The 10,816-nt window shown below is 44.7% G+C and overlaps 1 pseudogene; it reads left to right on the forward strand.

The window, feature by feature from the left end:
* Window positions 1–1,517: 1,517 nt before the first annotated feature.
* LOC102919787 (polycomb group protein ASXL1 pseudogene) lies at window positions 1,518–6,411 on the forward strand (annotated as a pseudogene).
* The last annotated feature ends 4,405 nt before the right edge of the window (window positions 6,412–10,816 follow it).

Below are 10,816 nucleotides of genomic sequence, written 5' to 3' on the forward strand. Positions count from 1 at the left end.
GCTATGGTTCTCACTTTTCCTTTGGAGAGAAATCAAACTATAAAGTGAAATTAGACTTGAAATGTTAAAGCCTGTAAGGGTTCATTTTTGTAATTGCCTCGTCTTGCACAGCTTTAACAAAACTTCTATGCATGTTTCTGTAAATTAAAGTTCGCTTTGTGCCAGATGACCTTCTGTTTGCCTGAAGATAGAGTGTAATGTTAGTTACTCTGCCTTTAAAATCCCAATTGAGGTATCTTGGGGCTGCCTTTGAGAGCCCCCAGTCTCAAGTATATATCTGGTGTCAGTATGTGAATAAATGCCTTTGCTTTCTTAAAATTTATTAATGATCAGAGTTGAATCTCTGAGTGACCCCACACCCATAACACCATGATCCTGTAAGTAATCATAATAACCTTCTTAGTTCAATAAATTAGACCTCAGAAATATTCTCACAATCTTTGTACACACTAAAAATCTTAAATTCAATTTTTTGTTGCTGTGATAATACCCCATGATCAAAAGCAAATTGAGGTAAAGGGTTTATTTGGCTAACATATCTTAAATATCCCAGGTCACAATCCATTGAGGGAAGCCAAGGCAGGAACATGGATGAAAGAACTGAAGCAGATGCAATGAAGTTTCACCACATACTTGAATGTTCTTTATGGCTTGGTCAGCCTGCATTACTCTGCAATTTATGATGACCTGGCAAGAAGTGAAACTACTCACAGAGGTCTAGGCCTTCCCCCATTATTAACCTTGAAACAAGAAAATTCCCAACAGATTGCCTCCAGGCAATTTGTGTGGATGCATATTCACAATTGATAGGCCCAAATGACCAATCTTGTTTCAAACTGACAAAAATAAATAAATAAATAACTGGGACACTACCCCATATATTCTCTTCTGCATTTTCTTTGTTTTGATATATGATAAAATGTGTTTGTTAAATGAAAAAGAAAAGCTGAAACAGATTGTCTTCTTGCCCTATATCATACTGATGTGAGGGTCAGTCAACTAATGTATCTCCTACAAGCAGACATCTAAGCCTTATTAAGGACTTAATTTCCAATGTGCCATTGCATAAAGAAATGTTGAGACCCACCGCAGCAGGGGGCGGGGCCGCCTGGGTGTGGAGCGCTGGAGGTCCCAGGCCGAGGTGGGCTTGGGCGCCTTTTTCTTCACCGCCACCCGCCAACTCCCCACCCCATTTCCCCCGAATTCCTTTGGAGGGGCGAGCTGGCAAGGTTCTCCTCCCCTGGGAGCGCCTAGGCTTCAGTCTCCCCTTCCCCACGTTGGCCGCGGCAGGGGGTCCTGGGAAGCGCCGTTTATTCATGGGCCGGAATTAGGTTTCCGGGAAGGGTCGGAAGTACTTCCCCTCACTACTTCGTGGGCAGTGGGGTGGGTCACTGGTCACCGCGGGGGTGGGCAAGCGCCCCTGGTTTCAAGGACATGAGAAGCATTTAGAGGGTGGCAATTTAAACCAGGTGTGTGTGTTGGGAGCAATTGCTGACGACCAATCTGATCCCTGAGCCATGGTTCTCAAACTTGAGTGCCCAGAGGGAATATACCTGGGGACTTTGTTTAAAAACGGTGCTCTAGGACCCATTTTAAACACGCTGAACCCGAGATTCTGCTTAGAAACATCACTTTAGCCAACTGCTTAAGGGATTATTGTGCAGGTGGCCCGCGGACATTCAGATCACACTGAGCCGCTGTGACTGCACTAGGGGTGTTAGAAAACTACTCGGATACTCCAATGACACCAAAACAGATTCTGCAGGTCATAGAGGCAGAAGGACTAAAGGAAATGAGTGGGACATCTCCTCTTGCGTGCCTCAATGCCATGCTACATTCCAACTCGAGAGGAGGAGAAGGACTATTTTATAAGTTGCCTGGCCGACTCAGCCTTTTCACACTCAAGAAGGATGCTGTGCAGTGGTCTCGAAGTGTACCTGCAGCAGATGGAGACGAGCCAGAGGATTCAGCTGATGTAGAAAGCTGTGGGTCTAATGAAACCAGCACCGTGAGTGGTGAAAATGATGTATCTCTGGATGAAACATCATCGAATGCATCCTGTTCTACAGAGTCTCAGAGCCGGCCCCTCTCCAATTCCAGGGACAGCCACAGGGCTTCCTCAAAGGCAAACAAACAAAAGAAAAAGACGGGGTCATGCTGCCTCGTGTCGTCCTGACTCCTCTGAAGGTAAACGGGGCCCACGTGGAATCTGCATCAGGGTTCTCAAGCCATCATGCTGATGGTGAAAGCGGCAGCCCATCCAGCAGCAGCAGTGGCCCTCTGGCCTTGGGCAGCACTGCTATTCGAGGCCAGGCAGAGGTCACCCGAGACCCTGCCCCGCTCTTGAGAGGCTTCAGGAAGCCAGCTACAGGTCAGATGAAGCGCAACAGGGGGCAAGAGGTAGATTTTGAGACACCTGGGTCCATTCTTGTCAACACCAACCTCCGTGCTCTGATAAACTCTCGGATCTTCCATGCCCTGCCAGCACATTTCCAGCAGCAACTCCTCTTCCTCCTGCCTGAAGTGGATGGACAGGTGGGGACAGATGGCCTGCTGCGCCTCCGCAGCAGCGCACTCAATAATGAGTTTTTCACCCATGCAACTCAGAGCTGGCGGAACGCCTTTCTGATGGTGAATTCACTCATGAGATGCAAGTCAGGATAAGACAGGAAATGGAAAAGGAGAAGAAGGTGGAGCAATGGAAGGAAAAGTTCTTTGAGGACTACTATGGACAGAAATTGGGTTTGACCAAAGAAGAATCACTGCAGCAGAAAGTGGGCCAGGAGGAGGCCAAAACCAAGAGTGGATTGTGTGTCCCAGGAGAACCAGCACGGCCGCAGCGTGGGCCCACCACCCGTCAACGGGATGGGCACTTTAAGAAACGTTCTCGGCCAGATCTCAGAACCAGATGCAGAAGGAATCTGTACAGAAAACAGGAGCCAGAACAAGCAGGAGTTGCTAAGGATGTAAATTCTGCACCAGATGTTTTACTCTCCAAAGATGGGAATGCTAAGACCAACTTGGAAGGGGTGAGCAGTCCCCCTAGGCTTCTGCAGCCTCTGGACAGGAGGGTTCCAAGTGTCCCAGTGAGCCTGTGGCTTCCCGGATCCAAGCAGAAATGGACAATTTGGCATGTGCCTCTACATCTCCAGACAGAATCCCTAGCTTACCTCAGGACACTGTGGCTCAAGAGACAAAGGATCAGAAGAGGAAATCCTTTGAGCAGTGGGCCTCTGCATCCTTTCCCGAAAAGAAGCCCCGGCTTGAAGATCGTCAGTCCTTTCGTAACACAATTGAAAGTGTTCACACCGAAAAGCCACAGCCCACTAAAGAGGAGCCCAAAGTCCCGCCCATCCGGATTCAACTTTCACGTATCAAACCACCCTGGGTGGCTAAAGGTCGGTCCACTTACCAGATATGCCCCCGGATTGTCCCCATCACGGAGTCCTCCTGCCGGGGTTGGACTGGTGCCAGGACCCTCGCAGACATTAAAGCCTGTGCTTTGCAGGCCCGAGGGGCGAGAGGCCACGACTGCCATCGAGAGGCGGCAACCACTGCCATCGGAGGGGGGGGTGGCAGTGGGGTCATCGATGAGGGAGGTGGCAGAGGCTGCGGCAGTGGTGATGGTGGTGAGGCCAGGGGAGCCCCAAGCACCTCTGGAGAGAGTGCGTCAGATCTACAGCGAACACAACTACTGCCACCTTGTCCTCTGAATGAAGAGCACACTCCAGCTGAAGCTGCCTTGCCCAGAGCCAGAGTAGAGGACGTGGCTTCTCTCAGAAAGGAGAGCTGCCTATCACGGAGGGTCCCAGGTGTGCTTACAAGTGGGCTGGAGGATGCCTCCCAACCCCCTATTGCTCCCACTGGAGACCAGCCATGCCAGGCTTTGCCACCACTGTCCTCCCAAACTCCGGTGGCTGAGAAGTTAGCAGAGCAGCCTAAGTTGCTTCTAGATGGTAGAACTGAGTGTGAGTCTGGTAATACTTCCTGGGAGAGGGGTAGTGAGGATCAAGGATCCACTGTCCCCTCAGAGAATGGTTCTGAACAGTCTCCAGTGGGAGATGTATTAGGAGGAGTAAATGACCAGGCCTTTGATGATAATCCCAGGGTAAAAGAGCTTGTGAATGTGACACCTGCTTTTAGATCTGAATTGTCATTGGCTAAGTACCTACAAGATGAATCTGCTGATGATGGATTAGGACATGGTGACACAGGCCCCCTCAAAAGGGAAAGTGATAGACAAGAATCTTTGAATACTGAAGCTTTTGCATCTGGTGGTGCTGCCTCCTGGGTACCCATTCTGTCAAATTATGCGGTAGTGAAAGAGTCTGAGCCAGAAACCAGAGAAAATGCACCATTTCTGGAGCCCAGGGATGAAGAGAAGTGGGAGAGAGCTGTTCCCCTCATTGCTGCCATGCCTGGGGAGTTGGCAGCCACGGGTGTGCCCCACTCTGAGAGCTGCGCTTCACTCTGGACAGCACCTCCTCCTGGAACCATGGACAGCACTTGCAGTGATGGTGAGCAGGTGGGCCTTGAAAGACTGGAGATGAAAGGCATATCTGAAACTCCAAGTCCTCACCGCGAGTCCACAGATATAGCCTCTGACTCTGAAGGCCACCTCACCGAGGACGGCAGTGAGGTGGATGCAAGTGAAGCCACAGAGGCAAAGGAGTTGTTAGTGGGCAGGAGTGAAAAGCAGGACTGGGCCCCATCCTCCTCACTGTCCAAGGTGAGCAGGAACCCAAGTGTGCTTACAAGGACAGAAGGGATAGCGGCTTCTCAGAGCTGGGTCTCTAGAGTATGTGCAGTCCCACCCAAGATCTCGGACTCCCTGCTGCTCTCCAGTACTGACTGCCAGCCCAGGTCTGTGTGCCCACCTAAGCCTGAACCAAGCAAAAACTCGGTATCTGATGATGCGCAGACCGCAAGGGAAGACTGGACGCCAAAGCCATCACCTGGCTCTGCTGGTGGCAACAAGACAGAGCAGACATTCTCGAGGGGTCCACTTAAGGCAGATGCAGAGAATAGAAAAGCTGCAGGGTGTAGTCCTCTGGAACTAGTGGGTCACTTGCAAGGGATGCCTTTTGTTGTGGACCTGCCTTTCTGGAAATTACCCAGAGAGCCAGGGAAAGGGCTAAGTCAGCCCCTGGAGCCTTCTTCCATTCCCTCCCAACTCAACATCAAGCAGGCTTTGTATGGGAAGTTTTCTAAACTACAGCTGAGCCCCACCAGCTTTAATTACTCCTCCAGCTCTGCCACCTTTCCCAAAGGCCTTGCTGGAAGTGTGGTGCAGCTGAGCCACAAAGCCAGCTTTGGTGCAGGCCACACTGCATCACTGTCCCTGCAAATGTTCACTGACAGCAGTGTGGTGGAAAGCATCTCTCTCCAGTGTGCATGCAGCCTGAAAGCCATGATCATGTGCCAAGGCTGTGGAGCATTCTTCCATGATAACTGCATTGGACCCTCAAAGCTCTGTGTATTGTGCCTTGTGGTGAGATAATAAATTATGGCCATTGGAAACATTGTACATTTAGTGTGTGTATTTTAATAATGGTTGATCTTAAATCTGTATACAGAATATCATTGGTATAACGAACTATCTCTAGGCGAGATAAATCTTGCCTTCCCCTCAAATTTATAGTGCTGAAGCCCTCTGTCACTTGACACCCTTCTAGTCTTGCTAGTAGGGTTTCCAGCGGGGGCGGGGTAGACCTGTGGTTGCCCACAGCCAGCCAGCCTAAACCCTCTTGGAGTTAGGCAGCATAGTGTGGCAGGGCAAATGGACTTGAAATTGAAGCAAGAAGGTTGGGTTCTCCGTGGCTGGAACTCACCTGCCTGAATTGAGCAGGAATGTCAGTTTTCCACTGCCCCTCGCTGCAGTCTTCTACTTTGCTTGGGGAATTGATGGTTGCAGAAGCCACACAGGGTTAAAGTAACTTCCATCATTGCCCATCAGGGGATCAAACACATGCTGATCTTGATGTCATATTTCTGTCATTTGCCAGTTGATGGAGCCAAGTTGACCTTTGGTTCTGGTGCTTCACCCAGTTTGGAACTATTATCTGTCTGTAACCCATGGATCCACAGATTCTTTTGGAAGCTTGAATAGCCCTTCTTGGACAATGGGGTCTGAAAATAGGGCTGTCTTCTATGGAAATGCTATCTGTAGACCTTGAGAGTTAACTGTACAGATGTTGCAGGTGACTACTGCTTGCTACCCACCCTGTCACATTTGACTCTGTGGGAGTGGGCACCCATGCACCTGTGTATGTGAAAGTCATTTTACATTTCCAAGCAGTCTGTTTCTTATTTTTATATTTTTAACTCTATTCTTGGATGTATAAAGTGAACTTTTTGGCTTCTGTAAGTATGCTCTATGCACCTCTAATGTTTTATTCTGTATTTATAGGTTGTACACAGTACTGACCAATTCTGTAAATGGATGTATTGTACAGAGAACATGAACGCCGTCTCTTCCTTTATTTACATCTTCAGCACCGTGATTACATGGTGTTGTTTACTTCTGTGCACCAATGGTCAGAGCCACTGTGAGATGTGAGAAGGAAGTTACTGACTTGTGACCTGTGGTTGGCCCTGTGCCTTGTCACCTGTCACCAGAGAATCTGCCACCGCCTACAGCGCCACAGACAGCTGCTCACACACCACTGAGCAAACATGTTTTATTCCTTCTATCTATTCTCTTCCAGCCTTGAGTGGCTGATCTGCTGCCATATATGACAAATGGCCATCACCAGTGTTAAGTGCTTCTGGATTCATGGGTGAGTTCCTTGGGCGGCCCCCAGACAGGCCTTCTGGATCTGGCTCCAGGGTCATCACCTGTCAAAGCAATATTGGGGATTGCTAGGCTCCTTTTGACTTACTTTTGACAGTAGGTTTCAGGGGAACAAAACCATGCCTGCTGCCTGCCTCTCTCCTAACACGTTGCCATCAAGTAGACACCCTTTGTATTTGTCTGACCTCGTCCCAGTTCCTACCCTCTTTCTTGTATTTTTACTTGAAAATTGGGAGTCCTTGTTTAATTTAGCTGTCTCCTTGTGTGAGTGCTTCTGTATGAAGTATAAAAATTTGTGTGCCTTGAGCAAATCTCATTTTCTCTGCAAGCTGCCGCTCCGCCATTTCATCAGAGGTGGCTGTCTTTTTTGGGGGGAGGGCAAACAAGTGTGAATGAGGAGTTGATAGTGATGTGATTTAAATTCAGTATTGGCCAAATTCATGTTGTGTGCTCAAAAGTCTCTTTACCAAAGACCAGGAGCAGGAGCCAAGCATATCCAGTCTTCTTCTAAGACCTTTGAGGTCTCAGAAGTGAAACTTGACAGTGGTCTGGTCCATAGGGCTGCTCAAAAAAGCGCTGCACTTATATGTCTCATTGGTATTGGAAAAATAAACCTGTAAAACCTGCCAAAAAAAAAAAAGAAAAAGAAATGTTGATAAATGATCCCATCTTATGCATCATTGCTGTGACATAATCTTTTGTACACTCTGAAGATAAGTTACTCTCATTGGTTTAATAAAGAGCAAACTGTCTAATAGCTAGGTAGGAATAGGTTAGGCAGGAGAACCAGACTGAGAGAACACTGGGAAGAAGGACACAGTCACCATCTAGACAGAGAGAAAGCAGGATAGGGAGCAGAGAATAAGGGAAACTAAAGCCATTTAAAAGAATGTAGATTTAAAAATATGGGTAAATTTAAGCTATGACAGCTAATTAGAAATAAACTTAAGCTATCTGCTGAGGTTTCATAATTACTAAGTCTCCATCTGGTTATTAGGGAGTTCACTAGTGGGACAAAAACTTCTTCCTGCACATGGCAGAGCATGAGCATGATAGAGCCAACACAGTACAACCCAGTCTTATCTAAGTGTTGAGAACCTAAGCGAGATTCCCAGGTCTGATGTTTCTATGTGTATGCTCCAGGGTAATTTTCTGAGACTCGGGTTTTACATTTATCATTTGGGGACCATAATATCTAACTATGATTATTGATGTGGGGAAAACATTCACAGTACTTGATTTTCATTATAGTGAAGTCCCTTATCAAAGGATTTTTGGCAAAATATTGAAACTTATTCAGGTCTTAAAATTAAGAGTGAATCTATACTAACAACTAGTGACTCATATCTGGACTTGATTTTCATAACTAGTAGTTTTCAATAACCCAAATCAAATGAGAAATCTGTGGTCAATCCATCCATTTATTTACAACTAGTAAGTACATGTCACAATAGGTGATCTTTTCTAAACCTGTTTTAAATTTAAGAGATTTAACAAAAGCAAATGTGTTTATGACTCAGATATTAGTTTGTTCAGTGCAGATAGAAAGAAGTATGATGTGCTCCATACCCTATGATGACCAATGGGATAAGAAGCCCCGTCATTTTATTTTATTTTATTTTATTTTATTTTATTTTATTTTATTTTATTTTATTGGTATAACTTTTTAATTTTTTTTTCCTACCCACTGCAGTTTCCCCTTCTACTCTCTTCCTAGTACCCTCTGACTTCCCATCTAGCCTCCCACTGGTTTGAATAAAACATGGCACATCAAGGTGATGTAGGAGTCCAGCATTGTACCCATACAACTCATTTAACAATGCAATGCAAATTTCTAGTCCTTGAAAGTTATTATTAGCAACTAAGTAGGATATAAAGAAATGCAACTTAGTAGTTATTCATTACAATCAAATGTTTTTTTTCTAAGAATAATCTCAACAGAATAGCCCTCCCTGCTGGACCATGTATAAGGTGTGGCAAAGGCAGACATTGCACCATTGAATGCAAATCAATGAGGGACAGTCGAAGTAACCCTTCACCATTCAGAAATGCCTTGAGGGGTCTCTCACAGCCCCCATGTCAAATTGAGTTCAGTCATTTCCTGTCATCATGGAGGAAACTCCTTTTCATAGCAATTAAAAACCTAATGCCTACTGTAAAAACCATCATATTGCTCTCAATAATAGAACAGCTTTCAAAAACAAAATGAATATTTCAAGTGAAAGTATAAATAAAAATTGATAATGATTAGATTTGAACAAGAGAATCCTCTTAATTAGCAGAGATGATAGTACATCAAACAACATGACAGTTCAATCTAAACTAATTTATATCACTAAAAAGTGATCTTCATTTGAGCAGATATAACTTGCCAAAAGGGAACCACCCATGTTAGGGCTTGGGCAGAATTTTGTTTTTGTCTTTCCAGGAAAATAAAAGAACCATCTTGAGAAATTAAAAGACCTTTGGACAAATAAGCTCCAAAGAAGAAGAGAGACTACCTGGAAAAATTTTAATATGATCTAATGTGATCTCTGAAGTCTCCAAAAGAAGGATGAGGCCCCAAAGCAATGATTCTAGCAGGACTATGACAATGCCACTAAGCTGATGAACACCACCAAAAGATCGGCTTTGGACTGCAACTTGCAAAGGACAATTTCAGGATGACCAGCTGACATGATCCAGCCTCACAGGCTAATATGTCTGCTGTTTCCCATTATGAAAAGATTGGACAACAAATGATACAGCTAGCTCTTCCAGAACTTGACAATTAACCCAATTTCTTTACAGGATCCCCTAAAGATGCAGTCACACCCACACAGCAGGAAGTAATCTTAAGAACACAACCCCAACATTCCCAAGAAGTAGGCTGTGTGGTTTTTGGTCTTTCAATAGGTTATGGATATTTGTCATTGTTTAGGGTGGTTGTTTACAAGTTGTTACTGATAATGGACAGGAAAAAGCTAAACAAAGAAGATAAGATTCAGGGTGCATGTTTTGAAATGAAAAATGGAGGATACCGATATGACAGGATAGAAGGGTAGCTCTTTGAATCTACTCCGAAAACAAAAAAAGGGGGATATAAAAATGATAAGATTAAAAAGAATTCAGGTTATTGAATTTCATTTAAAAAAGCAACTACTAGTACTAAATATTTTACATGGATTTGGATCTTTGTATATTGATAACAATTTAAGGTTATTTTGGTTAGAACATGTCTACTCTTATGCAAGCATTGTACCCATATAACTCATTTAACAATGTAATACAAATTTCTACTCCTTGAAAGTTATTATTAGCAACTAAGTAGGATATAAAGAAATGCAAGTTAGTAGTTATTCATTACAATCAAACTTGTAGTCATATAAGGTATGTTTTCAAGGTCAAACAGAGATATATTTTAGATAGACAGGTTGTCTTCAAACACTTCAGAGATTTACAGAAATTGACATTTAAGATATTTTAATAACGAAGGTTCTTTTTTTACAATGAGACATGTCTGCTCCTGGCAGCACCAATCTACATCAGAGAAGATGATGGGAATTGAAGAAAATCCACAGGAGTTTACTTTCTTTGTGGCAAAAGAGAGCCACTGGGTAAGAAAGAGCATTGGTTCAACTGCTGGCAGTTTGTGTCCAAATTGAACAAGCAGGACACAAAAGAAAGCAACTGCCAAAGTTTTGCCAAGACTAAGTAGAACAGCCCTTCAGAACAATCTGCTTCACAGAAAAGTCAGTCAGATAGTCTAGGCCTGTAATCCAAAGATGGATGCCCCAACATTACAGATGAACTTTGGGTGACTGTCTAGGCAGCTCACCGTTTCTGCCATTTCTCACAATTTTTGGAAGTCACTTGCCTGCACTCCCTGCATACTAAGATAATATTACTTCCTTCTCCAATCTCTGAGGGAATTAAAAACTTTATAGCTCTACTATAGTTTTCCATGTTACAGATTCAGATATTAAACTCACTAAGACATGTAAAGTGTATAGAATGGAGGGACATTAAAAGACACTTTTGATA

Source organism: Peromyscus maniculatus, chromosome 1 (genome assembly GCF_049852395.1).
Source record: "Peromyscus maniculatus bairdii isolate BWxNUB_F1_BW_parent chromosome 1, HU_Pman_BW_mat_3.1, whole genome shotgun sequence".
Classification (NCBI taxonomy): Eukaryota; Metazoa; Chordata; class Mammalia; order Rodentia; family Cricetidae; genus Peromyscus; species Peromyscus maniculatus.